The following is a 26,737-nucleotide window of genomic DNA, read 5'->3' as shown; positions in this document are numbered from 1 at the left end:
AAAAATTATTCTCTATCTAAACAGTTTACATGTAATTAAGTTTTTAGATTTAATTAACAAAGTAACTGCAAATTTAGCTGAACAGCTGCTCAGTAAGGGATGCACCTGAAAGGTGCAGGTGAAGTTAGATGAGAAGAATTAAAGTTAAGGAAAGAGAAAGTGAGAATTCAGAAACCAGAAATGGGGTTAAAGGAAAATGGTTTAGATCACTTCACTCTGCATGCACACAAGCTGTAGATAAAGGCTTCATGTAAATTATGCTAGCAGCTAACTGTTGAAGCTATTAGTTAGCTTAGCCTAAGCTAAGGGGCTGCTAAGTTGGGTTAGCTTAGCCACCTAGGCTGGTTTGTTTACAAAATGGCGTCGGAAGGAAACACGTGCTATCTGGAGTGAGCACTTCCTGTGACAAGTCGTTGTCATGGGAACCAATGCACTTCAGAGTTTCAGTGAGTGAAACACAGGTTTGATCACCAGGAAGCTAAGCCTTTAGATGCACAGATAAAGTTTAGATGAAGGACATCAATCTAACTATAATTTGTAAGGCCTTTATACTGTGAAAAGGGGAGCATCACCCAAATCTACATTTATATAACACTGTACTGAGATTTCTTTCTCAGAAACAGGTTAAGCAATCAATTCTGGTACAGTTTACATGCCGCTGAGCTGAGATTCCTTCATCAAAACAGACTTACACTTTAATACTGAAATTAGGGTTTCTCCGCTAAAATCATATTACTGCATACACTGATACCTTTTGAAAATATGCTTAAATGTGTTAAGACTCTTTCAATTACAGTAGAGATGTCAATTCAAGCCATCACCTTATCCGCGATCCAAACAAGCCAGCAACTAGTGAAGCAAATGCCGCTTCGCATGTCGTGTCCTATTCTGACCGAATTATTCAATGCACACTTTTAAGTTGACAGTGGTTAAAGCTCATAACCTTTGTTTAATCATGCCCGCGATTCTCCACCATTATGTAGCTGAATCAGCTCTATATTCTTCCACCATTAGGTAGCTGAATCAGTTCTATGAAATATTAATAATCAATCATAACTTGTTATAATCAATTATGAATATTTGGATCAGTTAATCGGGTTAACTTGATGTAGCTACATTAACATTACAACCAAATACTCGGTTCATCCCGTGAACACTCAATATTGGTAATTAATTAATTAATTAATAGAAAGGTACATTTCCGGGCATGGGAAATGTCTTTCTTACTAAGTATTAAGAGCAAGTAGTCAAAATCTATGATTAGTGACTTTAGATATGAGCTTGAGACACAGACAACTTTACATGTGACATGAACAAGACTTTATTAACTAGACTAAACATTTAAACTACTCTAACATACATATACATACATTCATACAGTTTACCAAGGGAAAGAGGGCTGAAGCAGAATACAGGAAGGCAAGAAGTTATAGCATTGTTTGAAGTTCAGCAGATCAACAGCCTGAGCAAACCATCATATTAGTTCTGACACGCTCTTTTAGAAAGGGGTTAAGGATACTTAATGTATCAAATAATGAGACTAAGTTTGATACTTGCATGTCCCATTTGAATTAAACTGTCCTGATGCAATTTGTTGAGGCTCCAGTTGATCTTTGATGATGTTGTCTTGATGAGAGAGAGAACCAGTGAGAGTCAGAGGATCTTGGTGAATGGGCAGTCGAGGCCGTGAGCCTGGCACACGCTTGGGAGTCCTTGGGGCCTTCTAGTGTGGCATGATTCAGCTGAGAGAGTGAGAGAGCACAAGGCTCAGAGGGCAAGAGATAGCGACAGGGCTAAGAGCGAGCTAAGAGAGAGAAGAGTTGGTAAGATAAGAGCTAAGAGGAAGTGGGCGCAGCAATTTTATACCCTCGGAAACAGGTCCCACCTCTCATTGGCTCGACCAATAAGAAGGGTTTGAGTTCTAGGCGGAATTTGGTTTATTGCTCTTTGTTGTAAAATTGCCTATTGCATGTGCAAGAAAGAAAATAGGAAACATACTGGTAATACTAATATGCTGTTGTTATCGACATATCATGTACACAGTCATTTCAATCTTCAAAATACCAAGTTATAGAGACCAAATATGCCACACATATGATTTTGGTTAACCATAGTATGCAAAGTCTGAAACATTAACCCATTAGTTTGCAAGAAAACATAGATCAAGCACATTTAAGGGAAAATGTGAGATGGCACATTAGATACATGTCAATATTTATCACATGGATATATAGAATATATATATAGGATTAACAGGGTTCATTTCTCTTCTCAGTAAGAGAATGAAGGGAGGGTCAGCACTTCTCTGAACATTCCTTTGGAGGTCGTAAAGGCCTCCATTACTCTGGGCAGGAGAATGATTCCTTTGTTCCGACCACGCTCATTTGCATGTTTCTGGCTGGGTTTATGACGGTAAGAGATTTTGGGCTGAATGACTCAAAAGATGGCAAAACATAACGTAATATCATTCTACTAAGATCTTATATTCGAATTTAGCTAGGCCAAATTGTAAGGTTTAATTTGATACCAAGAAAAGTATATTTGGTACACTTAATAAGGGAATATACACTGAGGCTATTAAATATGAGGCCTCAGAGTTTAAAACACACAACTAAACAGTTCTAACGAGTTTGATATACCTCAGAAATACACAACATACAGGGATTACACGTATTTCATTAGCAATATGCAGTTCTGTGTTTAACTGAAAAACACACACACACACATTGTTACGCTCAAAGTTTCCTTCCTGTCCACACGATAAGCACGTGGTGAGCATGCGGATGTCACATGCGTTCTCTGTCAATAGTTCATTGTCTCTTTGTCAATACATTTATTGTGCTTGTGGAGGCTGGTTGGCTTATTTCAGTAATTAGGGGGTTTTTAACAGTAAGTTCTTGTTTGTTCGGGAATCTGTTAAAGCCACTGATCCTCCGCCATACCTTACACCGGGCATAGGGTCCATATGTAATGGGAGCTGGTAGGTAGCTGTGCTGCATGTAAACCTCACTCCCCTGACCAAACAGGCGCACTAGCTACTGACACTTGAGGATGTAGCCTTTAGACTCCTTATTAGTGCACCCGCCTCCCACAACGGAGACGCCAGTTCGAATCCCATTCTGAGTGGGTTGAGCAGGACTGGTTACACATACACCACTTAAATGATGTTTTGCATAAACTTTACTCACTTAAATTTCATGAGACCAGGCTGCTTGAAACTGTAATTTATTTTAATTGCAGCTTCACAAAATATTACAGTGTGGGTATTGACTATTAAAACAGCATATTTTTCCATTTTTAAGAACATTTTCAAACATAATAATAATTTTACATGCCTTTACAATAAAAAAACATCACAGTGAACTACATTTCAGTGTAACATTTGTAATTCTCTGTGAGTTTGTAAAAGTATTGTATAAGGGTCTATATTAATGTTTTGCAAGGTGCTTTGAAGTGTATACCTTTCATATGTGGTCAATTCACTGGCTTCCGTTAGCCATTGGGGGTTGTGTGGAGTGATCCTATTTCTGTGATACTCTGTCTTTAGATGTCCCCTGACAGCCTTATAAAGGCTCCTGTCAAGATCTATTTCTCAGTGAATGTCACATCTAAATTGAAGGAACAGGCTTTAACTCACAGATATGAGAGTGAATACCATTAAATTCAGTCATGCATAATTGTATAACTTACAGGATATATTCTATTTAAACATATATAAAAAAGAATCATGGTCTGTAAAGATATTCTCTAAACAAAGGCATTTTAGTGGGTTGATTCAAGACTCTCCCTTTTCTTTATTCCTTCTGTCACTCTGACTATCTGAGCTATGTCATGTCTGCAGGGAAAGAGACATGCCCATTACGGAAATGAAAACTAAGTTTGGAAGCTAGATATGCTTCAGGTCTACACCAAGGTCAAGTACACAGAGAGGAAAGCATTTTCTTCCTGCCTGGCCACCCATCTGTAAGAGCCCAACCCACGGTTAGTGCCATAAAAGCCACTGTAATTGGTAAAGCTCAGCAGTCACGGTGAGACAATATTTGATATAGAATATAGATTTCTAAAACTTACTGGACCCTGTTAAAAATGTGTGGAGAAGGACTAAGATGAGAAGGTGGAGGAGTATTGAGGGATGCGAGGGTGGGATGGGGTACAGACAGCCTTATGCAATCATTCCAACCTCCCGGCTCCTCACTGCAGCAATGCTTTCAATCATTCAGCTAGAAATAACTCACTCGATTGGGGTCTACCTTTAACACTACAACACTACTCCTCAACATTAAAGCTTCAGATAGAGTTTCAGTCGGGCAAGTCAAAATTAGAAGAAAGCAGAATCCACAGATAGAACGAGAGACAGGGAAAGAAATATTACAATCTTAGAATATTTTAACAGTTATGATATTACAATTTTAACAATCAAATTGTAATAATTGTAATCTACCTGAAATTCTCAGACAACCTGGATTAATAAAACTGACTACAGTCATACTGCTCATAATAATTTAACTAAAATCATACTACTCTTAAAAAAAGTTGTTTGCTAGTATAGTAGGCTACCGTACAAGCTATTGACAAAAAGTAAACTCCATTGAAGCTATTGAAAAAAGAAAATATTTTCCATTATTTAATCATTTAAGACTTAAATAATATCACCTGATAGTTGTATATAATTAGGGTGGTATTACATAAAATTAACCATGGTTTTACTACAGTCATGGTCACCACAATTTTACTATGGTAAAAATAATTGTATTGAGGGTTAAAATGTTGGCCTATTCCATTACAATGCTGTAAAATGTTATTTGTGGCATATTCCGTTGGATTACTCAAGGTCAGTAAAGTAATCTAAATACTTTGGATTACTTCTTCAGCACTGGCAGATTTTTTTTACTTGATCTGTATCTAAACAAGTTAATAACATAAATTGCCAAGTTAGACTAAATACACTTATATAAAAACAAAATTCTCTCAATGCAGTTTAATGCTGCTTCTATAACAAGACAAAGTGAATTTCAAATCTCACATGGCAATTGACACAAGGCTAATTATTTCTGCTGCCCCAAAATTACTTCAAAACTCCTAAAAGTGTAGACAACAATATATTTTTTTGATCATATGAGGATTCTCTGTGCATCCTCATATTCTTTCCTCGTTTCCTTCCCTTGCTTCTTAAGCTCCTCGCAACTAGGACACTAGAAAAGAAACAAGATGTATTTGTAAAATAAAATATCCTGCTCACTCTTCAGAGTGCCGCCTCTGCGCAGCTGCATTACATAGGAATACTTGCCATAATGTTGTTGAAACTTGATTTATTAATACTGTATATTCACAGTAAATCTAAATCATTCAAGATGCACCATTGAAGGATATGACAATTGTGTGTTATTTAAACGACAGAAGTGAAACATAAATTAAAATTGTTCTGTCAGGTGTGAAGGGGAGGAGAATTTATGTATGTGTCTGGAGCTTTGACAAAAATAAAATTCCTCATAGGATCCACCTGTTCTTCCTCTCTCCTCGCCTCCTCGCAATGCATTTAGAAAATTGATACATCCTTCATGATGGTGGACTTTGATCGGTTTCCAGCTCACGGCCTGGAGGACAGAGGAGGTAGGAAACAGGGATGCACAATTAGAGTTCCACTTCACTAAACATCCACTCGCTAATTTCCATGAACTCTTCCCCACTGCCATTTTGGAAATCCATTCCAGTCTTCGTTAAGTTGGCGAGGGAAGTTTCTAGACAGACCCTCAACCCCTCGATTTTAACCAAGGAAGCAAGCCTACTTCAGGCTACGCTTCAGGCAGCTCTATATCCCAAAATGCAACTTGGCCGTGATGTCACAGCCAATCACTCTTAACCTACCCCAACTCCACACAGTGTTATTGCATGATGAAAAGAGCAGCTATTTACAGCTGTAAGTGAAAATATGCCAATTAAACTGTTTAGAAGTGTTATACTGAAATGTAATCACATAATACTTGTAGCTATACAGTCATGGCCTATGCAAATGACAACAAAACAAAGTAATCTCTTCAGAATTCAAAGTGCTTTTTGAATGTAACTGTATTTTGATAACCAATTATTTAAATTGCAATTATAGTGGAATACCGTTACTAATATTCTGTAACATGTAATCATGTTCCATGTATTCCATTACTCCTCAATGTTGGTGAATAATTTATGTGAACTCATTAATTTACATGAGCCGTCTGAACAAACTGATTTACTAAAATCAATTCAAGCTCCCAATGCTGAATATTAGAGAATTGTTAATTTTAACCAGTTCTGGTTGTTGGAAAAGCAAGTGGCACATACTGGAAAAACTACACTGTTGTGAAAATAGCTTCCGTAAAATGAGTAGCATCGCTATTTTTAGTACTACTTCACAACGCCTTTATTCAAGTGAACAATATTATTTAATATGACAGAATCAACCTGAATGCAATAAATTACGCCAACAAATGTCATTTTTAAGTGTCAGATCAGGTAGAAATAGCACCATTATGGTATCAATTGCACAGTTTGAATTTTAACAGTGTACTTGTGTAACATTATAGAAAATCTAGAAAAACTGGAGAATGATTGTTTAAATTATGCCTCTAAAATATAGGCCATTCAAGGAAAGGCCAACATGTTTAACCCAGACAAACAAGAAAATTATTTAATTAAAAAAGATTTGTAATTACCCAGCAGAAAAATAGATGATAAATGCATAAAGGGCCTCTTCACATTCTACGATTATTTTCTACTAGGACTTTATCTCTACATCTCTCTGTCTGCACATTTTGATTGTATCACTTAATTAATCTCACCCAAACCCTGAATGAAAAGATCAGGATCTGAACAGATTAATACAAAATTGAGAACTGGAGTTATAATCAAGTAATAACCATTAAAGAGGCTCTGAGTAACCAGTGCCATGCCAATATGGTCTGAAAAAGCAGTATATAGGCACCTATCTTCTCTTTTTTCTTCAACTTTACCTCTCCTCCCTATTCTCCCACCTCTCTTAAAAGTTGCTCCTGCATTTCTCTATAACAATACATTTGAGATGTATTCAAGCTGTGTTAATGGTTTCAAGCAGGGCTGCCTGAAGTAAGCTAACTGAGAGAAATCATACACCAGTTAGTGTTATGAGAGGCTCTGGCAATTTCTTTAATTGTTCTGCCTAGTACATTTCTTTAGAGACTACATTTACCCAGCAAAAAGGCATACATATTTTGCCAATCAGTTGTGTCATATGCCTTTTTGGTGGTTTACTCCATTTCATAGCTGACTCATGCATAGCCTACACTTGATCGTGGTTTGGTGCTGGTCTAGTTGGTGGATGAGCATGGCCATAGCCAAGGTAGTTTTGGTTGATACACACACACACAAACACAAAACAGTATGACCCATATGACTGGCAATTTCTTCCACTGAACACAAGGAAATGTTAGACAGAATGTTAGTCTCCGTAACCATTCACCATTATTTGGAAAAATGATGCAATGAAAGTGAACAGTGACTGAGACTAACATTCTGCTTAAAATCTCCTTTTGTGTTCCATGGAAGAAAGAATGTCATGGGTTTGGATCACCATGATGGAGAGCAGTTAAAATTGTATATTCCCTTCTCCTTTCTCCATGTAATTTCTTGTGCTCCTCAGGACACCTCTCTCCTCTTATGAATTCAGGGTAAACAGAGGATTTCTTCCCCTGGCACTTTCTCCCCTCCCGTTAAATATCCTTCACACTTTAATGCCTTGGAGATGGCTGAAAAAAGGACAAGCTGTGTGCTATTCCTTCAGCGTGTTGACACTAAATCAGTGCTGCAGGTCAGCAGTGTGAGGTGAGAAATAATGACTTTCTGGGGAGAGGGAGGCAGATGCTCCTGGTGCAAAGGCAGTAGGGGCAGTGGTGGCTCAGCAGTTAAGGCTCTGGTTTACTGACCAGAAGGTTGGGGGTTTAAGCCTCAGCACTGCCAAGATTGAGCACGGCCCTTGACCCTATCATGGCTGACCCTACACTCTGACCCAGCCTAGCTAGGATACACAAGGAAAACACTCCCAAACACAAATAGGCCTACTTTAAATCAAACAACTACAGACAAGCAGGAGTCTGATGTTTGTCTTTTGTCCAGAGAATTCTGGCGGCAGGTTGGTCACACACCACAGCTGCTTTCAATCAGCTTCATCCTTTCTCCATAAAGCCTGAAAAAAATGCTGCCTTCGGAGGCAGTATATGAAGGAAGAAAATCAACAAGGCACAGCCTCCAATGCATCACATCCTGTCTACTAAGCTGCCTTAATCTTGTTGGTTTTTGAAGGCAACGTACATGTAACTTCTTTTAAGACTCAATTTCTACTAAGAAATTAGTAGAAATTAGTTATGTAATACTTGTATTGTTTTATCTTCTATCTTGAATATGTTTTATATCATTAGATGTGACATTAAAGTGCTTCATAAGCCTGTTTTAAACCAACTAACTGAGAGTTGCCTGATAAGTCATTGATAGGTTGTGGAGCAAGGCAGCTGCCTTAGGTTTCGGACACAGTCATTACCTACTTCAGACATGTCTGTCAGAGATGGGAGCAATAAACTCTTTGCTGTCCCATTGGCTCCACAGAGAACCGGATAGTGATAAATAAAAAGGTCACTTTCTCCATACCAATTAAAAAGGGGGGAAGTCCTTCTGTTAAATATCACATTGGATTTTTCAGAATGACAGCCTCAGCATATTAATGAACATTTGTGTTGCTTCTTAAGGTTAGGCCTGTTTGTTATATTGCCTCTGCTTGTTGTTTCAGTAAAGGACACCGTCATTCCAGAGAGAATCATGCAGAATATTTTTTTTTACTTTTCAACACATAATCAATACACAAGCAGAAGTCGATATGAAGAAACAACAACAGAGACCGTTCAGAAATGTAGACCACATTCGTGATATACTGCTTTTATCACTTCAAAATATATTGCAAAAAATATTACAGAGTTCTACAGTAATTTAAAGGAATTGCTCGTGCTTGCAATTACACAGAATCATTTTGGGGATTAGTTCAGAGATCAGTCTATAAACCACTATAATGACCCAGTTTCTTCCTGGTATTAAGATGTGTTTTTGGTGATCACATGTGGTCAGCACTAAATACAGGACTTAACGTGATCTAAAACATTTTGTGGTTGAATCACAAAAATCACAAATGTATTTGATCAAAAATGCATCTGAACACATCACATTTGATGTGTAAATGCTAATCCATCCTGTATGCCTCCCGGCAGCAGCAAAGCACCACCCCCCCTCGCCTGTCAATCAACCGCTATGCTAACATAAGTGTTTAAACTTTGCCGGTTATGAGTGGCTATAGAAGGAAATAATGGTCAAATTGGAAAATTAAGAAATCGGATACATACTCTGATATCTAAAATTAAGCCATGACATGTTAGACTGGAATGCTAAAGGACAACATGATGCCCTTTCAAATCAAACACTGATAGACAACAACCATCAAAGCATCACAATGAATAATACTAAATATTGCTAAACACCACTGGCTTATCTGTCACATTTGCATTTTTCACCACTTAAAGTTCAACCAAATAAAAATTCTATCATCGTTTACTCACCCTCATGTTGTCTTAAATCTTAGTCTCAGTCACCATTCACTTTCCTTGCATCTTTATTTCCCTATAAAATGATCATACATATGTACAGTTCACCATATAGTGAATGGTGACTATGGCATTGTTCCTAACATCTTGTGTGATTCTTTTAACTTAAGGCTATGGAATTCGTTTTTTTTTTTTTGCCCTTAGCAAGCACCAATAAACAGTGTTGTTGCCTAGCGTTTGGTAGAGGAACAAGTGGTACAGAACAACCCTTGTTTCCACGGAAACCATTGCCTACCAAGGACAGGAAAGCAATAAGTCTAAGGGAGTGGCGGGTGGGGTGGGGGAGGGTGTTAGTGTTACCAACCCCAAAGGGAAAGGAAAAGATGAGAGTGAGAGTGTGATACAGAGAGACAGAGGGATTGAATGGAAAGGAGGAGAAAATGTGTTAATGGAGCTCAAGTGAATTGAGTTCAGGCACCATTTCTCCACCTCCTACCCTCAACTCCTAGTACCATCATTATCACTATCAACAACATTTGTCTCTGCTGAGGCCTCAATCATAAAAATCACTCTTTATTACTTCTGTGGTATGGCAGCTCAGGCTTGCATCATCATCCATGGAGGATGACGTTTCAGTCCAGGGACGAGTGATGCGACCTTATCTAGAGGGAAGGTGCTGAAGGAGTCTCTACACCACATTATTTACTGCTAGCCACCCTTGGAGCTGCATGCTGTCCAAACAGGCATTCCTTACAACTCACTGCAATGTTTCTTTTAAACCGCTGGGTGTAATAAAGGCTGTAAGAGCACACATTTGTCTTTCCAGACACAGCCCTGTACAGTATATAAATATATACGTGACATACTGTATGCTGAAATTGTGACATCTGTCAAGGATTTCAACTCAGCTCTCAGTACCAGATACACAATTTTTGGGGGGTGGATTACAGGGGGCAAAATGTCAGGAAACCTGGATGACTGAATTTTTGCTGTAAATAAAATGTAACCTGTAATTGTTACCTTAAGGAGCTATTTCTATTTAAAGTAGCCTTTAAAATGTTTTGTTGGCATAACCTAATGTAGTCAGGTTGATTCAGACATGCCAAATAATATCAATGTTCCCATGGAAACGCCGATCATGCATCTGAGAGACATGGGGGAGAGAAAATGACAAAAAATACAAAAGAGATTGCGAACTCGCCGGAGCCGTGACAATAAGGTGTGGGCGGATGGAACCTGTACGTCAGGTTCTTTTGTGGAAACAGAGGGGGCTGTTAACCGAGGCTACACTGGAAGGGCGATAACCCTGTAGACGACGACTGCAAGGAGTTGTGGCATTCTCGACCCAGACTAAATGATCACTCTAAGAAGATGGATTATAGGAGGCCACACAGCGCAGGGCCATTTCCAGCTCCTGATTTGCCTGCTCAGCTTGCCCATTTGTCTGGGGGGTGAAACCCATTGGACAAAATCACTGTAGCCCCCAGCTGTCGACAGAACTCTGCCCAAAAATGTGACACAAATTGTGGGCCTCTGTCAGAAACCACATCAACCAGGAGGCCATGAATGCGAAAGATGTGGTTAATGAATGCTACTGCTGTCTCCCTCACTGAATGTAATTTGGGGAGAGGATTAAATGAGCCGCCTTTGAGAATCAGTCCACTACAGTCAAAACAACTGTGTTGCCATGGGATGGGGGGAGACCAGTAATGAAATACATGGCTGTGTGTGACCAGGGTCTTATAGTGAACAAATCAACATATGTCCTTCGCTAGTAATGGTCACCAGAATCACTGTCTAATGAGTGTCTGGATGTGAGTCGGCCCCTGGATGGCAAGCGACATTGGACGAGTGACCGCACTGTAGGATGTGCATCCAGGCAGATCACGGAGCAAATAGCCGGCCCGCTGGGCATGTGGCGGCAGGCACAGTGTTTCATAGTGCAGCACGGACTCTAGCCTCCAACTCCCAGGATACCATGCCCACCACATGATGCCATTCACCCAAGGTCAATTGGACAGCCAATAATTCTTGATTGCTGACACCGTAATTCTGTTTAGCTGACGCCACCAGAAAAAAATCACTCATTTAATTTGGAAAACACGGCCTCAGCCCACGGGGACCAACAAAAGTCATTGCGTGTGGAGGTGAGGTCCTTCGGAGGTGCGGCGAGCTGACTGAAATTCCTTATAACTCTCCGGTAAAATTTAGCGAACCCCTCTAAATCTGGGGTTGGAAAAGCTGAACCCCAGGAACGAAACCAACTGTGCATGAAAAGCGCACATCTCCGCCTTGATGAACATCTGATTCTCTAGCAGTCAATTAAGCACCTGCCTGACGTGCCACACATGGTCCTGGATATTCTGGGAGAAGATCAGAATATCATCAAGATCGACCATGTCTCTAAAAATTATCGACCATGTCTCTAATTATGTCTACATTCACGGAGCCCCTGGAAGGTACCAATCTGAAAGGCATATCCAAGTATTCAAAGTGCCATCTTCCACTCATCCCCCTTCCTAATTCGGACAAGGTGTTAAGTGTTGCGTAAGTCCAACTTCGTAAATATAGACGCTCCTTGCAAGATTTTGAAGGCTGAGGACATCTATGGCAAAGTATAGTAATTCTTCATCGATGATGTCATTCAGCCCCCGATAATCTCTACAGGGTCTAAGCCAGCCATCCCTCTTCTCCACGAAGAAGAACCCCGCCCCTGCTGGCGACGAAGAAGGGGACCGACTGAACACCGCCCTCAAGTCATGCTATGTCAACGGTACTCCGGATAAATCTGCCAGTTCATCCTGCAATGAAACACAAGACTGGACAGGGGAAACAGCAGAGTTAAGACAGAGTGCAACAGGGGCCTGGGTAGCTCAGCGAGTAAAGATGCTGACTACCACCACAGGAGTCCCCAGTTTGAATCCAGGGCATGATGAGTGACTCCAGCCAGGTCTTCTAAGCAAACAAATTGATACGGTTGCTAGGGAGGGTAGAGTCACATGTGGTAACCTCCTTGTGGCCTGTGAGTTGTGCGTGGATGCTGCAGAGAATAGCGTGAAGCCACCACACGCTACGTCTCCATGGTAACACACTCAACAAGCCATGTGATAAGATGTGCAACCAGCAACTGAGATTCATCATCTGCCACCATTGAGGCGAGTCACTATGCCATCACAAGGAGTTAGAGCGCACTGGGAATTGGGCATTCCAAATTTGTGAGAAAAGGGTAGAAAAAAGACAAATAATAAAGACTCCAAGCAAGAACAGTGTTGGTTGACTAGTCTACAGTATGTGTGGGTTGTGCGTTACCAATCAAGGATGCCCCAACAATAGCAGTGCAGATGGAGATTGGGTTTATCTAAGTGGACCATAGGAAGTCACCATTTAGTAGCCAAATCAAAATCCATGAAGTTCACTTATGCTCCGGAATCAACCAAGGCAGAAATCATGTGACAGGCAGATCCATCCTGCAGTCATGCTGGGAGAAGTGTCCGAAGTCCTGGGGTTTTGTCCAAAGGTGTAGCGCTCGCCAGTAACTCCTCTCCTACTGATGAGCGATGTCTTTTAACCAGAAAGGAAGCAGAGAGATGATCAGGGTGAGCACAATAAAAACTCCATTAACGAGAAGTCTCTTTCTCCATATGTGAGATTTGGGATGTAGCTATTTGCATAGGCTCAGTGTCGAGCCGTGATACCGGTGAATTAGCTGAAGAAGCAGATCGAGTGGGACGATCAGCATCCAGGGTTGGTGGAAAGTGGTGTTACATGACAGTGTAGTTCTGGTGTTGATTGACTCAGCCAAATCCACCAAGTCATCGAAGTGCGGAGGCAAATCCAAAGCATAAATCTTGTCCAGAATGTCATCGGAAAAGCCATGCAGAAATCGATCCCACATAGTGTGGTCACAAGAAGCAGGTAGGGTGCAAAATTCAATTGCATAATTGGAGAGTATGATTTCCTTGAGACAGTCAGGTGTGAATTAGAGGAGAACAGGTATTGCTCGGCACGCTAATCAGTGGCTTGATTAGCGTTTCCCCTTGAACGATCAATGTTCCCATGGAAACACCGATATTGCATGCCGTTCATGCCTGCGAGACATCAAATTGCAAATCTGCAAATTCACCGGAGCCGTGACACACACGCAGACACACACAGCCAATATATACAACACAAAACAATTAAAATTGCAACTGAACAGTTAATGATCACCATAAATTTTAGTTGCACCGAAAATATCAGCTTTGACATTTTGTTCCAAAAGAAAAAGTCAAACGATTACTGCAATAGCACTTTAGACAATTTAGCAACATGTATTTGTTTCTTTATTTGTTATTTTTTTGCCTACAATAATCATGCAACTTAATTTTTTGTCAAATATACAAATTATTTTTTGGAAGTTACATTCACACTCTACTAGGCTCAAAAGTCTGTGGGTTTAAATGGGCATGACGCTAATGGATTCAGCAACTTTTCTTTTTTTGTGCAGCTGTTTTTTGGTCAACCTAGAACAAATCACATAACAGAATGGGCACAGCTTTATTAGATGGTTTCCCACCTCTTGACAGTAAATGGCTGAGGCGAGGAAAACTGCATAAGGCACAACACTTAATGAAGCTGAATCTCTTAACCTGAAGGTTGTGCTGACATTTTTTGCAGGAATAAGCAATTCCCATTACAACTGTGCACAATATTGCAGCTTATAATTATTGGCTGAAGTGAAATAAACATGAAAAATAACATAAAACTCAAAGAAGTTGCTAGTCCCACGCAGTCAGCACTTCATGGTCACAGCTAGGGTATCTTCTAAACCAACATTGGACTATCATAGTTCCAATAAAACAATAAGAAGAAGTTGGTCCCAGAGTAATGCCATTCAGATGCAGCACTTTGAATTTGCACTGAAAATAATTCCAGCATGAACAGTCCTGCCGAGGCCATTTTGTGCACATGCCTCAAATTGATTTTTGAGGCATGCACGCAAACTAATTGGAATCCAATTTAGGCCTCAGCTAGTGCATCTATGTTGCTATCCATATTACATTAATGTGTAACAAGAAGGGAATGGATTGTGTTTCCATAATTTCGTGTAATGGGCAATTTGCAATGGAGTGCAGTGGAGAAAAACACCAGAATACAAAACTCTGGATTAGGCAAGCCAATGTATCAGAATCGTTTGATTCAACTGGTCAAGTGTGAATTGTTCATCTTTATATTACAATGGGAGAGTCAAGAGCAATTCAGCTTTGCTCAGGAATCATGTTTACATCAGCTGCAGTAACAATTAGCTGCTTTTACACCATCAGGTTAAACTGTTCTTGTTGCAAAACCATGTTGTTCTGTGTTAATCCGGGCCAGTTGGCATTGTTAAGGTTTCTTGTTTCTCAGTCGTGAATGAATGTAAGTAACAAATACGTTGGCGGATGGCATGAAAGTTAAACATTGGAGCGAGAGTGCGTTAGAGGATGATCGGATATTCCAGTTTTTGAGAGGTTGTTTATGCCACTGAACACAAACACACAGAAAGGTAAAGTTCCCAGACTAGTTTAAAGGACATTTATAGAAAAAATATTATACAAGTAATATGATGAAATATTTTATGAGTTTAATGAGCTAGCTAGCGTAATTTATCTCCCTATTGACAAAAAGGTGAGTAGAGAAATTATGTACCGATACTATAATAGTTCATCATTGTAAAATCATTAAAATACACAAAATATACACTCTTTTTTTATAATTGTTTTTAACCTCACCAGACTGAACTTTGCCAGCAACCTAGAAGCGAGTAAGTTACCTTGGCGTTGGCAAATTGGCACTCGTTCCACCAGCACGGTTAAGCGAGGTTAGCTAACCATGCTGAGAACAGGTTGTAATCATGCCATTCCGAACAAGTGGAAATGCTTCTGGAACCGTTCCTCATTGTGCTCAGAACCATTCGGCCTGATGGTGGAAAATTGGCTCTAAGAAACTGATCAATTGTAGGATAATTTAGCTGTGTTACACAATCTTTGAGAAAATGATGTCTAATTAAAATATTATAGTTGCCTATCCTTAATGGAAATACATATATACTATATCCATAAATTAATTAGCATTGTAAAATACAATTCAGTCTTTTGCCACTAATATTATTAAGTAAAATATAATCACAAATATATTACTATGAAACTTAACACATTTAATGAACCTACCCCAACAACAGAAGTCATAACACTTTTATTCTTCAATATACATGTAAATATTTGTCCTGGAACACATACGATAGAATATGTGAAACAATTATTTTACCATTTTCAGATAGAAGCCATGCATTTTCAACACTGGAAGTAGGCCTACTTTACTATACTGTAAACTCAAGTAATAAATTAGATATTGCCAAAGCAATACACAAGGCACTGCAGTAAAGCTCATCAAACTCCTTGGATGTTCCTCTTGGCAAGAGACAGAAGGAAGGTAGGCATATTTATTTTAGGAATATACATTACAGCCACTTTTGCAGGTCATCTATTTCACCATATCTTATTTACTGGCAACACTGCAGTAATAAGCAGTTCTATCTAATTACTACAAGAGCAAAAGATAATTTGGTCTTTACAAAATGTAGATTATAAATGGCCACACTATTATAGCGGAGTAATCATACCATTTAAGAAGGTTATTTCTGATCACACTATGATGCTTTGGAGGACTGCAAGCGGGATCATGTATTGATCGCAATATTAAAATTGATTTTCTCAAAATATACTAGAGCTATCTCACCTCAGCCTTGTAACTCTCCACCAAAGGAGTTGCTGTGAGATCATTGTTAATAATGTTTGAGTGTAATAAAGAACAAAGCATTATTGGAAAACATTTTCAAAGCAAATTGACACCTGGATTATAATTAAGACCATAATTTCTGCAGTTGCGCATTTGACAAGCATCTTCATAAAGGCAAGGAGCACTAGGAGGCAGGGGTGGTGTTTTTCTATTATCAGTGGGGTCCAACCATAGCTCCACCCAGACCGCCAATAATAAGTAGTGCTATTACAAACGTATAAAGTACAGGAAAGCTGATGTGAAAAGGTAATTAGGAACTTGCCAGGACTTTTCAAACCCTTCAAATGTTAAATAAATAAATAAATAAATAAATAAACCAAGCCTGCCAATAAGACTTCTAGATCATCGAGCAGTGTGTTAGATGAACCTTTATGTTGCTACAAAGGTACATTTGATAACACTGAAATCTGCAATACTATTGCTAATCTACAGAATTTCAGCAGATAGAGCTAGGGTAGGTTGTTTTATAAAAGAAAATGCTGATAAAACAGTGCTCGCAAACTACTATATAAGACATAACAAATTCAACACACCACACTAGGGATTCTTCCGCTTATCCCTCCTGCACACACTGAATCTTTCCATATTTATCTGTTATCTTATAACATGTCGTTACATAAGCCAGGGGTGACAACCCGTTCAATTAAAGTACATGGCACTGTGGCAAAATGGAATGAGATGGATCGGCATTTAGGCCCCAGGGGGAAATGAGTGGGCCTCCACAAATCATCCTTTGAAAAACACAGCTGAGGTGTAGATAGGCAGCTCTTTCCATGCAATGGAGTAAACATCAACAAATAGGAGAATTTATCACTGCTGCAAACCTAGATCCTGCCACACTACTGAAACCAGTTTTGTTACCTGCAAGTTGACTGGTCCATCCATCAGGAGCCCCAAGAAAATTTGAAATCTGACATTTGGTGGCCTTTGCACCATTGCTTTGGCTTTGATATAAACTACTGTGAGTAACAAATCATTTTTATCATGCCTATCCCGCTGGAAGCTTGATACAATATTTAGGTTGAAATTAGGGTTAACTCACCATTGAGACAATTGAGAGTTTGTTTCCCATTAATAGACACTATTTTGGTCTGAAACATTAAGAAATACAGAGAGAAATACAGTTTAAGTAATGCAAGATTATGGATTCTCCCTCATGCTCATAAATCACACAAAGGCAACCTGCCAAGTGCATCTTGCAAGAGACCTATCATTTCCTACATCTGTTTCTTCTTTGGAAAATAAAATGCTCATATGTTTACAGTGAAAATCAATAGTTCAGAAATAATTTTGTAAATATAAAGTGTGTTAAATGAATACTGACACTGTTATTTCTGTTTTAGGCAATCATTCAATTTATAGGCCTACACATATTAAACTAGTAGGAAGGAATGTACCTTAAAATTCACCCAAAAATAAAAATTCTGCCATCTTTTGCATATTTATGCTGTTTCCAACCCATATGACTTTCGATTCCGTGCAACACCAAAAAAAATTGCATTTTAGCCTCATTCTCCATTCAGTTTCATAGCCTCTTTTCACCAACTGGGCTAAAGGCACACCTTCAGTGAAATTTGCTTTTTTTCTGTTCTCAAAATGTAACAATATATTTTATTGAATATCCACAGAGCCAGATAATTTGTGTGAAAATAAATTATGACAGAAGGTTGTTTCAATTTAAATTAATATTGTTTTCTATTTTTAAAAAGTGGAGAGGGGGCCTTTGGCTTTTACCTCACACTTGGAAGGCCCCCAGGGGATTTATAATGTCATTTCACGTGTTTAACAGAAGAAAGTAATTTATAACTACATAAGGGTGTGTAAACAATGACAGAATTTGTATTTATATGGTAAAATATCTCTTAGTTAGTTAGTAAAGAAAGAAAGAAAGACCATAATAAACATAAAACATAAATCCAGATGTCAGGTTTAGATATAGGCCTATATATATTTAAATTCAATATTTCCTCCTGAATGGGGAAGTGTTCCACGATTCGACTGTTTCCAATATCTGGTCTCTAGTGTTTTCACTCGCATCCGCGTAATCTTAGCAGGTAATGCCATGTTTAAGGTATTACATTTGTAAAAAAATAAATAAATAAAAAAACATGCAGAAAATTTTGTGAAAGAAATTATCAAAAAAAAAAACATGCCGATTCTTCACAGAGTACAGATGGACGATTTTTTTTTTAGACAGTGCCTCTTCTGAGTGTGTAAATTATGAAGCGATGGTCAGAGATAAATTACGTTAATATATAATTCATTATTCTGAGTTGTTATGACAGCCAACAACTGCAAAAGTTAAGCCTGAAGTTCATTTTTATACCAGGTAACACTTAAATGGCCGTTGTTCTCCTCTGGATCGCTAGTTCTGGCCGTTTTTACTTGGCTTCACGAGACCAGACATATAAAACAGGCCATTAGAATCATCATGGCGCCGCCCAGTGGTTGCTCAGGAAAACTGTGGACTTTGGACACATTTCATGAGTGGGCGGGACATCAGCACACTTCACGGTTGCGCTCTGCCTACACGTAAGTGCAACCATTTTTTGTCTTTAGATCCAGTCGTTCAGCGATAGTAACCGACCGGGCATGTCTCAAACATAGGCTGTGTCTCGTTTCAAAGGCTGCGGGCTAGGTAGGACGCGTCCTTTGAAGGATGCAGTATACCGAGTGTCCTCCTTTAAACAAGCCTTGTTTAAACGAGACTGCCTTCGTAGGTAGCACAATCGGAAACGGAAGGTAACATGGTTGCTATGACAGCACGACACTCTTTGTGTGAGAAGGGAATAAAGTCTCTCTTGAGGCCGGGGAATGCATGAGGTACATTTTAGGAGAGTTATAATGATTTAAAGAGAAAAGAAAATAGATTTTACATGTGTACTTTTAGTCTAATGCTTTATTTTAATTATATATTATTATAATTATATATATTATATCTATAGACACCCATCTACTGAGGTACTTCAACTTGGGAATTAACATTCCTTGCGTTTGAACATCATATTTACGGGTAAATTGGCGTTTTTTTTTTTTTTTACATTTCCGTTGAAGCAAAGAATTGTGTGTTGTGAGTGCCCACGTAGCACACCTCATGCATCCTCCGAATTCCCGTGAAAGAAGGTTGATTCAAAGGCTGCATTCTAAGTGTTCTACTCACTGATATATATATATATATATATATATATATATATATATATATATATATATATATATATATATATATATACAATCAGTGGTTCTACTAGCTTTTCTGAAACGAGATGGCCTCTAGACGTATGTGGCTGACAAACGCGACCTCCGGAGGATGCAGCCTTCCAAACGAGACACAGTGTCTTTATCGTGGTCTTGGCTTAATTAAGCCGAGCCTCGGCGCTGGACAATGGCTTGTCGTTGACTCCGACGATGGGCTGGTTGCACAGGGAAAGATTAATGTGCAACATATGACTGTGATGCTGATGCTCAAAACTGCATAATGTGAGCTCCTGACCTGATGACAGGAACTTCCCCATAAGCAATAATTCACAATGATTAAACAGTTATTCGTACCCATTAATTATCATAGATATCTGAAAATGTGCAATATTATATAATTCATTTCCCTTTTTTACATATATATAATTTTTAATTTATAGCGTTCGCTCAAAAGCTAATATTTCCATTTATGCACAAACTAACAAAAATACCTTGGTAATACCATGTTTTATCATTGTTTTACTATATTATAACATCACAGTTTCATGGTGCCACCACATGGTACTTTTTGTGAGGGGAGAACTAGAAGAACTGTAAGATAGTTGAAACTTCTGAGAAAGAGGATCACCAATACCAATCAATTAAGTGCTGGTGATAACAAATACAAAAACACTAATATCTTCAGAGCGTACATGCCGAATAATACAATGAACTAAGTCACAAAAAAGCGAATGCAAGTTAAGTATGAGGAAAAAGAAACTCAGGAACTGTCACATGAATGTCAAACTGCTGCTAACGCATATACCTCAACGCATACATAATGTGATGTAACGTCTCTTCATTGGATACCTTCTCAGTCTGCACTCAAGAGGGCATAGGGCATTTATGGGTCTCTCTAGAATACTGTTTAGAATAGATGTTGTACCTTACACATGCACACAAAGACAGTTTGTCCCATAAAGTGGACAGATGTTTGGCCACAATGCCAATCCACAATGCCCTTGTGTGTCCAGCAGAAAGGAGCTGTTCATGGAGATGGCAGATCGATGGTGAATGAGGAAAGGAAGGATGCCGGTGATGAGTAGGTGTTCATTGATGGCTGCTGGCCTTCACACAAGAGGGATGCTGAGGGACGTCTGCAGGCCGACCCCAAGAGATTTCCCAGTTGGATCAAAAAACTGGCAGATTATGTGAGTGTCTATTGCCAGCACAACAGGCTTGAAGAGATTACATTGATTTTATTCATAATTTACATCTGGCTTTACCTGATTTGCCTGAAATTGAAGGTATAGCTCTTCAAATTCTGTCATTATGTACTCAGAATCACTTTCAGTGAATAAGGCTTTGGTCTGCTCCTCTAACAAGGTATCATGTCACTTTAGAAGTCTTAGCATACTAGACTACTTTTATGGTTCTTTTTTGTCTTTTTTGGGTCTTGAAGGTGCCTGGTTACTATCCACATTCTTTGTATTGAAAAGAGTAGCCTGGATATTCTGCAAAATAACTCATATTGTGGTCCACCGAAGATAAATAAAAAAGTGTTACAGGGTTTGTGCAAAATGAGTGTGTGTACTGTAAGTCCGAATTTTTATTTTTGGGGGAAGCTATACTGTATATTCTCTAATCGGGGCTGTAGCTAGTGGGGTGAAAGGTGGTAATGATTCTAGGGGCCCAAAGGTCCAGAGGGGCCCACAACAAATTTGAAACTGTATTATTTTAATAGGTATGGGGCCCATAGCAATATTTATTCATGGGACCCAGAATTCCTTGCTATGTTACTGTCTCTCATGTCCACATAAATATGATGTCAAAGGTTAATGAGAACACTATTTATTTTTAATTTTTTTTTCATCAGGCATTTTGATTATCTTGACATGACATTTAGTTGTTATCCAACAATATGCATTAAATTGACTGTTCCAAATATTTCTTCAGTAATATATCGCCCTCTACTGTTCGTTTGTTTTAGTTTTTTTGTTTGCTTGTTTTATTGCTGATATCACAATAACTCCATCCATACTCACAATGTGGGACATTATCAAAATATGGAGACAAACATGTCCCTTAAATTTTCAGTGATGAAAAGTTTTCAAAAAGCCAAGAAACACCATTTAAAAGATATTATTCTATAATCTTTTATATTTTTTATATTCTGTTCTTAATTTTCATTCTATAATGTTTAGAAAATATATTTGAATTTTTCAGTAGCTTGAAAAAATTCTTGTGTCCTTCATCTGGTACACCACATCTATGACATCTAGTTATTTATGTGTTTTCTTTCTCATTTTGTTTTCTCAGGTCAAGCATATGCACAAGGCCTAACAAGTGTGCATAAAGCTAAACAAAATAAGTAATTAATCATTTATATAATAGTGATTTTCCCACCATATTGAAAAGTTATTAATTTACATTCTTACTGTAATGTTTTCACATGGTTTATTGGTGTTACATTGTTTAATGTAAAAGATTGTGTTTTACATGTGAAAGATTTTATTGAAAAAAAAATTAATGGTATGATTTATTGATTTTTTTTCTGATCAGTGATTAATGTTTTGTGATGCTATTGATCTTATAAAATGTATCTTTTAAGAGAATTTGTCAGAGGTGTTATCGTCACTCCAGCTGCAACCCTTGCAGCTTTTCATGCATTCATGAAAAAAATTTTTTATAATAAAATAAAGAACATTGGTCGAGTTGTCCTTTATGAATAAAATTGTCAAGATGTTAAAAAATGTTTACCCTCTGCTTTTATGGGCGAAAATTTCAATATTATGTTAGTCGGAAAGTCAAACATTTTTCAGAATGAATATATATTCAGTGAAAGGTGAATGTGCACTACAACTTCAGTGTGTTCTCAGGTTCATGCTAGACGTCTGAAGCTGGGAATATATGCAGATGTAGACATGCGAAAGGTACCCTGGGAGTTTAGGTTACTATGAGATTGATGCCAAAATCTTTGCAGAGTGTGGATCTGTTGAAATGTGATGGATGTTCCATGCCTGACTTGCATCAGCTTGCAGAAGGTAAATAGATACACAAATCTGAGGAATGTGCCTGTTTTGCATGGAAATTGCTTTGTCGTGTGACTGAAGAGTATTGATGTTACTTAGGCTATAAAAACATGCCAAGAACTCTAAACCAGACTGGCAGAAATATTGTATACTCATATGAATGGTCGTTATGAGTGGCAATACCAATAGGTAAGATAATAGGAGGTTTTCTCTATTTCTTTTCTTTTTTTTTACCTCAGTGCTGCTTATTAAATAGGTATTTTAATTAATTATTTTATGTTTTACATTTTAAAAGTGAATTCCTTATCAATGAAAGATAATTTGCTACTAAAAAGGTTTTCTTGTTCTTCCTTATGACATTTTAGCCTGACTATGAGGCTATTCCTAAGACCTGCAACCACAGGAAACAACGTCTGTGACAGGTGGACAAGTGTGACAAGCATCCTGGAATGGACAGCTGATTATAAGAAGATCCTGGTCCCAGTGGCAGGACCTGGTTGATGGAATGACCCTGACATGGTATGAATCATCTCATCTGCAGCCTTTACAAGAAGCATTCAACATGAAATCCTAATTGACCATTTCAACTTTCTTAATGCGCGTTTTTGGTCTTATTGTGCATAATTCATTGGTGCACATTATATCGAAGAAAAAAATATTTGCTTTGTAATCTTTTATCAAAATGTAATACCTTTTAGCTCTGCCTCTGAAACAACTTTTCCATTACTTTTCAATAGTGGTGTTGATTTTGTTTCATTTCAGTGGCTCGATTCTTTTGATTCCGTACACCAAATTATTTGTTCAGATTCATTAATTGATTTGTCTCTTCAAGTTACACCTTTGTGGCCTAATGACCATCTTTTAAGTAATTGCATGGAACCAAAAGCAGTCATTGATGACTATAACAAGTCTAATTATCCTTTATTAAAATGTGTATGTCTACAAATTCTTCTAAGAGACTTCAGCACTGCAGAGTGTTTAAGCATCATAAGCCGTTCCCCACAAATGGCAACAAAGCTGAACATGACATTTTATTAGGCTATACAAAAAAAAAACAATACTAGCCTAAAAAATTATTATTAAAGTTTCAATAACATCCATATGTGCTATCATCACTAACTTTTATTCATAATTAATCTGGCCCCTTTTCTTCTTGAATGAGATTGATGAATCTCAGATCCTCCTGCTGTTCAGTCGGTCAGCAGATCGTTCATGAACGAGATGACTGATTCATTTAATTCAATCATAATATGAGTTTACCAGTACAATCAGTTCGTTCACGAACAACATGATGTTGTCACTGGTTCAGTGAAGAGGTGTATTCATTCAGTGGGTCAAACCATTAATATGTTCCTTCACAGTCAGCACTCGAATGCTATTGGCTCGATCTAAAGTCAGTCTTTAAAAGCAAGACAAAGCAACACAAATGTAATTTGCATGTCTACAAGTGTTTAAACACCATCTATATTTTCACCACAAATGGCAGGTCTTATTTTCCTATATTTTGTCAAATGCTGGGCTTAATTTTACCAAGACAGAGAAAAAGCCTAATAACATCTTACACCTTACATCAAAGCACAACATTTACATCCGTAATTCATGTCATTTTAACTGTACGACTTCAATAATGTTTGTATAAAATTGTCTGAGTTAGTGCATTTCACCCCTTTTTCTCCGCGATTGCTTCACATACTGTACTGAACGAACAACATGCCTCCTCTCGTTCAGTCGTTGACTGCGTTTATTGTAAATCCACACCATACTTCAACCAATGTCCATGTTCTTACTAAAACTTTATTGCAAAAAGAGGTTTACATATTTTTATACATTTACATATAATGAAATATGCATAGTCTGGCTACATTACAACTGTGTTCTGTATATACTGCATGCACATTATTTTCCCACCGTTCTCTTCTATTAGCTCCTGCCATTGATTTTGTAGCTTTTAGTAAAATCATTTGTTTGTATTAATGTCCTCAACTACAGCAGACGAGGCTGAAGGATTCATTAAAAACAAAAAAGTAGACTGTTGCTGTGCTTTTTAAATCTGTAAACTAATGTAGTTATGTTTAACTATCTCTCTTCCTCCTTGCTCCAAAAATGTACTGAACATATTACATACAGTTTATTACACCTGCCTGTATCTTGTAGGTCTCAAAATAATTTATTATGGAAACATGCAGATAGGGCTAAATAAATAGTCTGTTACAGCGGATTTCCAAAATCAAATATTTTGATTACGCATAATCATAAGACCACATTCTGAGTCATTTCAGAATGTTCTTGTACATGTAGTTGTACATCAGTAAAAATAAGAAAATCAAGTCAGCGCACAGTGGAACACCGGAGCATAAGCACGTTTTTCATACGCATCCATTTTCACATCAGTTTCTGCCTTAATAAATTCCACCAAAAATGCAGAGAACCGTTGTGATTTTGTGATGTTTGCGCATCATGTTTGTGTTTTGGCGGCATAACACCAGGGATATGTCGCAATATTCTGTGGTTATGAACAATAAAAGAAGGAAAAAGTTTTGACTTCCAAACAAAACTTATTCTTTTGAAGCAAATCTTCTCAGATAAATGTTATTAGAACCGTGATTCAGAACATCTAACCAATCACTGCACTGACCGCTTGTATCTGATTCACTCCCGTCGCTTACAACAGAACAGCAAATCAATCACCTGATCTCTTAATCAGTAGACGACTTGTATACTATAATTTGATTAGCTTGAGTAAGATAAATAGAAACAGTGAAGGTCTGACTATCTCTCTGTAAAAACTGACTATCGTTCGCACAACCATGCATTGTTATAATTTATAAAATAGTTACCGGCCTACTGGCGGGTAACAAAGTTTCATATACTCGCCAGCGCCAGTTTTTCCTCATATTTGGCTAATGTTTATGTTGGACTCTGGACTCCAGTGAATGAGAAATATGAATCAATGAATGGAGGTGAATGAGAATGATTCGTTCCCTTAAAACATTTGTTAAAAAAGACAGATTCTTTCATGAACAAAACATCACAACTTTTCACTACTGTCTTTACTCCCAACTTTTTATTATCTAACCCATTCCCGGTTAATAAAATAAACTCCTGGCATGCATATTTTCTCATTAAATACCCGGTTTCACGCAGAAATACCAGAATTACAGAAGTAAAATAGTATGATAATGGCATTTCATGTTGAATTTAAATTAGCTCAATTTGTGCCACCAAACCTAATATGCATCAGACAATATTTTTGGCTTTGATACATCTAGCTGATCATAGAGAACTTTGGCCTGAGCCAGCAGACTCAAATGGCCTTGTGGGCCATCATGGCTGCCCCACTTCTGATGTCCAACAACCTGTGAAACATCTTCCTTAAAGCCAAAGAACTTCTGCAAAACAAATTGTTAATTGCCATTAACCAAGACCCTCTGGGCAAGCAGGGCTATCGTACATTCAAGGTAATGTATCTCAGCCTACCCTTTTTTTCATTACAATACATTTCAAGGGTTAGATGAATTTGATTACAAAGTAAAGCATTCCATTCTGCTCACAGGCTGACAGTTTTGAGGTGTGGGAACAGGCCTGGTCTGGCATTAGTAGTGATTAATAGACAGGAGATTGGTGGCCCACGCAGATTTACCATTTCTGTAGCAACGCTGCCTAGTTGGCAGCTCTGCAACCCTAAGTGCAATGTGACACAAATCCAGCCCATGTACCAGTAAATGGGTGTTCAGGATCTCTTGTCAAAGATGATGGTCCAAGTCAATCCCACAGGCACGACACTTCTCACTGTCAGACCTATCAAGAGCAATCATAATGACACTCATGAAATGACTTCCAAAACTAAAACTTGTGGGGGAAACTTGCTGCACTAATGTTATCAAGTTCACAGTTACTTTCCTTTTTTATTTTGAATCTTACAGAAGATTGTTGTTTTTGAAATAAACTGAATCTATTTGTAACTTTTAGAAGTGAGCATTAAGGAATCAAATTCATATTTAATTACGTAGTATAAGTTACGTAGCTATGGTATGTATAGTTTTTACTGAACATAAAACTAAATCACAAAGCACTTTAATGGTTTTAAAGAACTGTCCTTCTATCTTTCTATGAACTCCTTTC

General features: G+C 38.1%; 1 pseudogene; it reads left to right on the top strand.

The window, feature by feature from the left end:
• Nucleotides 1-7,336: 7,336 nt before the first annotated feature.
• On the top strand, nt 7,337-26,702 carry LOC127663461 (alpha-galactosidase A-like; annotated as a pseudogene).
• Nucleotides 26,703-26,737: the final 35 nt, after the last annotated feature.

Source organism: Xyrauchen texanus, chromosome 23 (assembly GCF_025860055.1).
Source record: "Xyrauchen texanus isolate HMW12.3.18 chromosome 23, RBS_HiC_50CHRs, whole genome shotgun sequence".
NCBI lineage: Eukaryota > Metazoa > Chordata > Actinopteri > Cypriniformes > Catostomidae > Xyrauchen > Xyrauchen texanus.
Note: the sequence above shows the minus strand (reverse complement) of the source record. Positions and strands in the feature narration are given on the sequence as shown.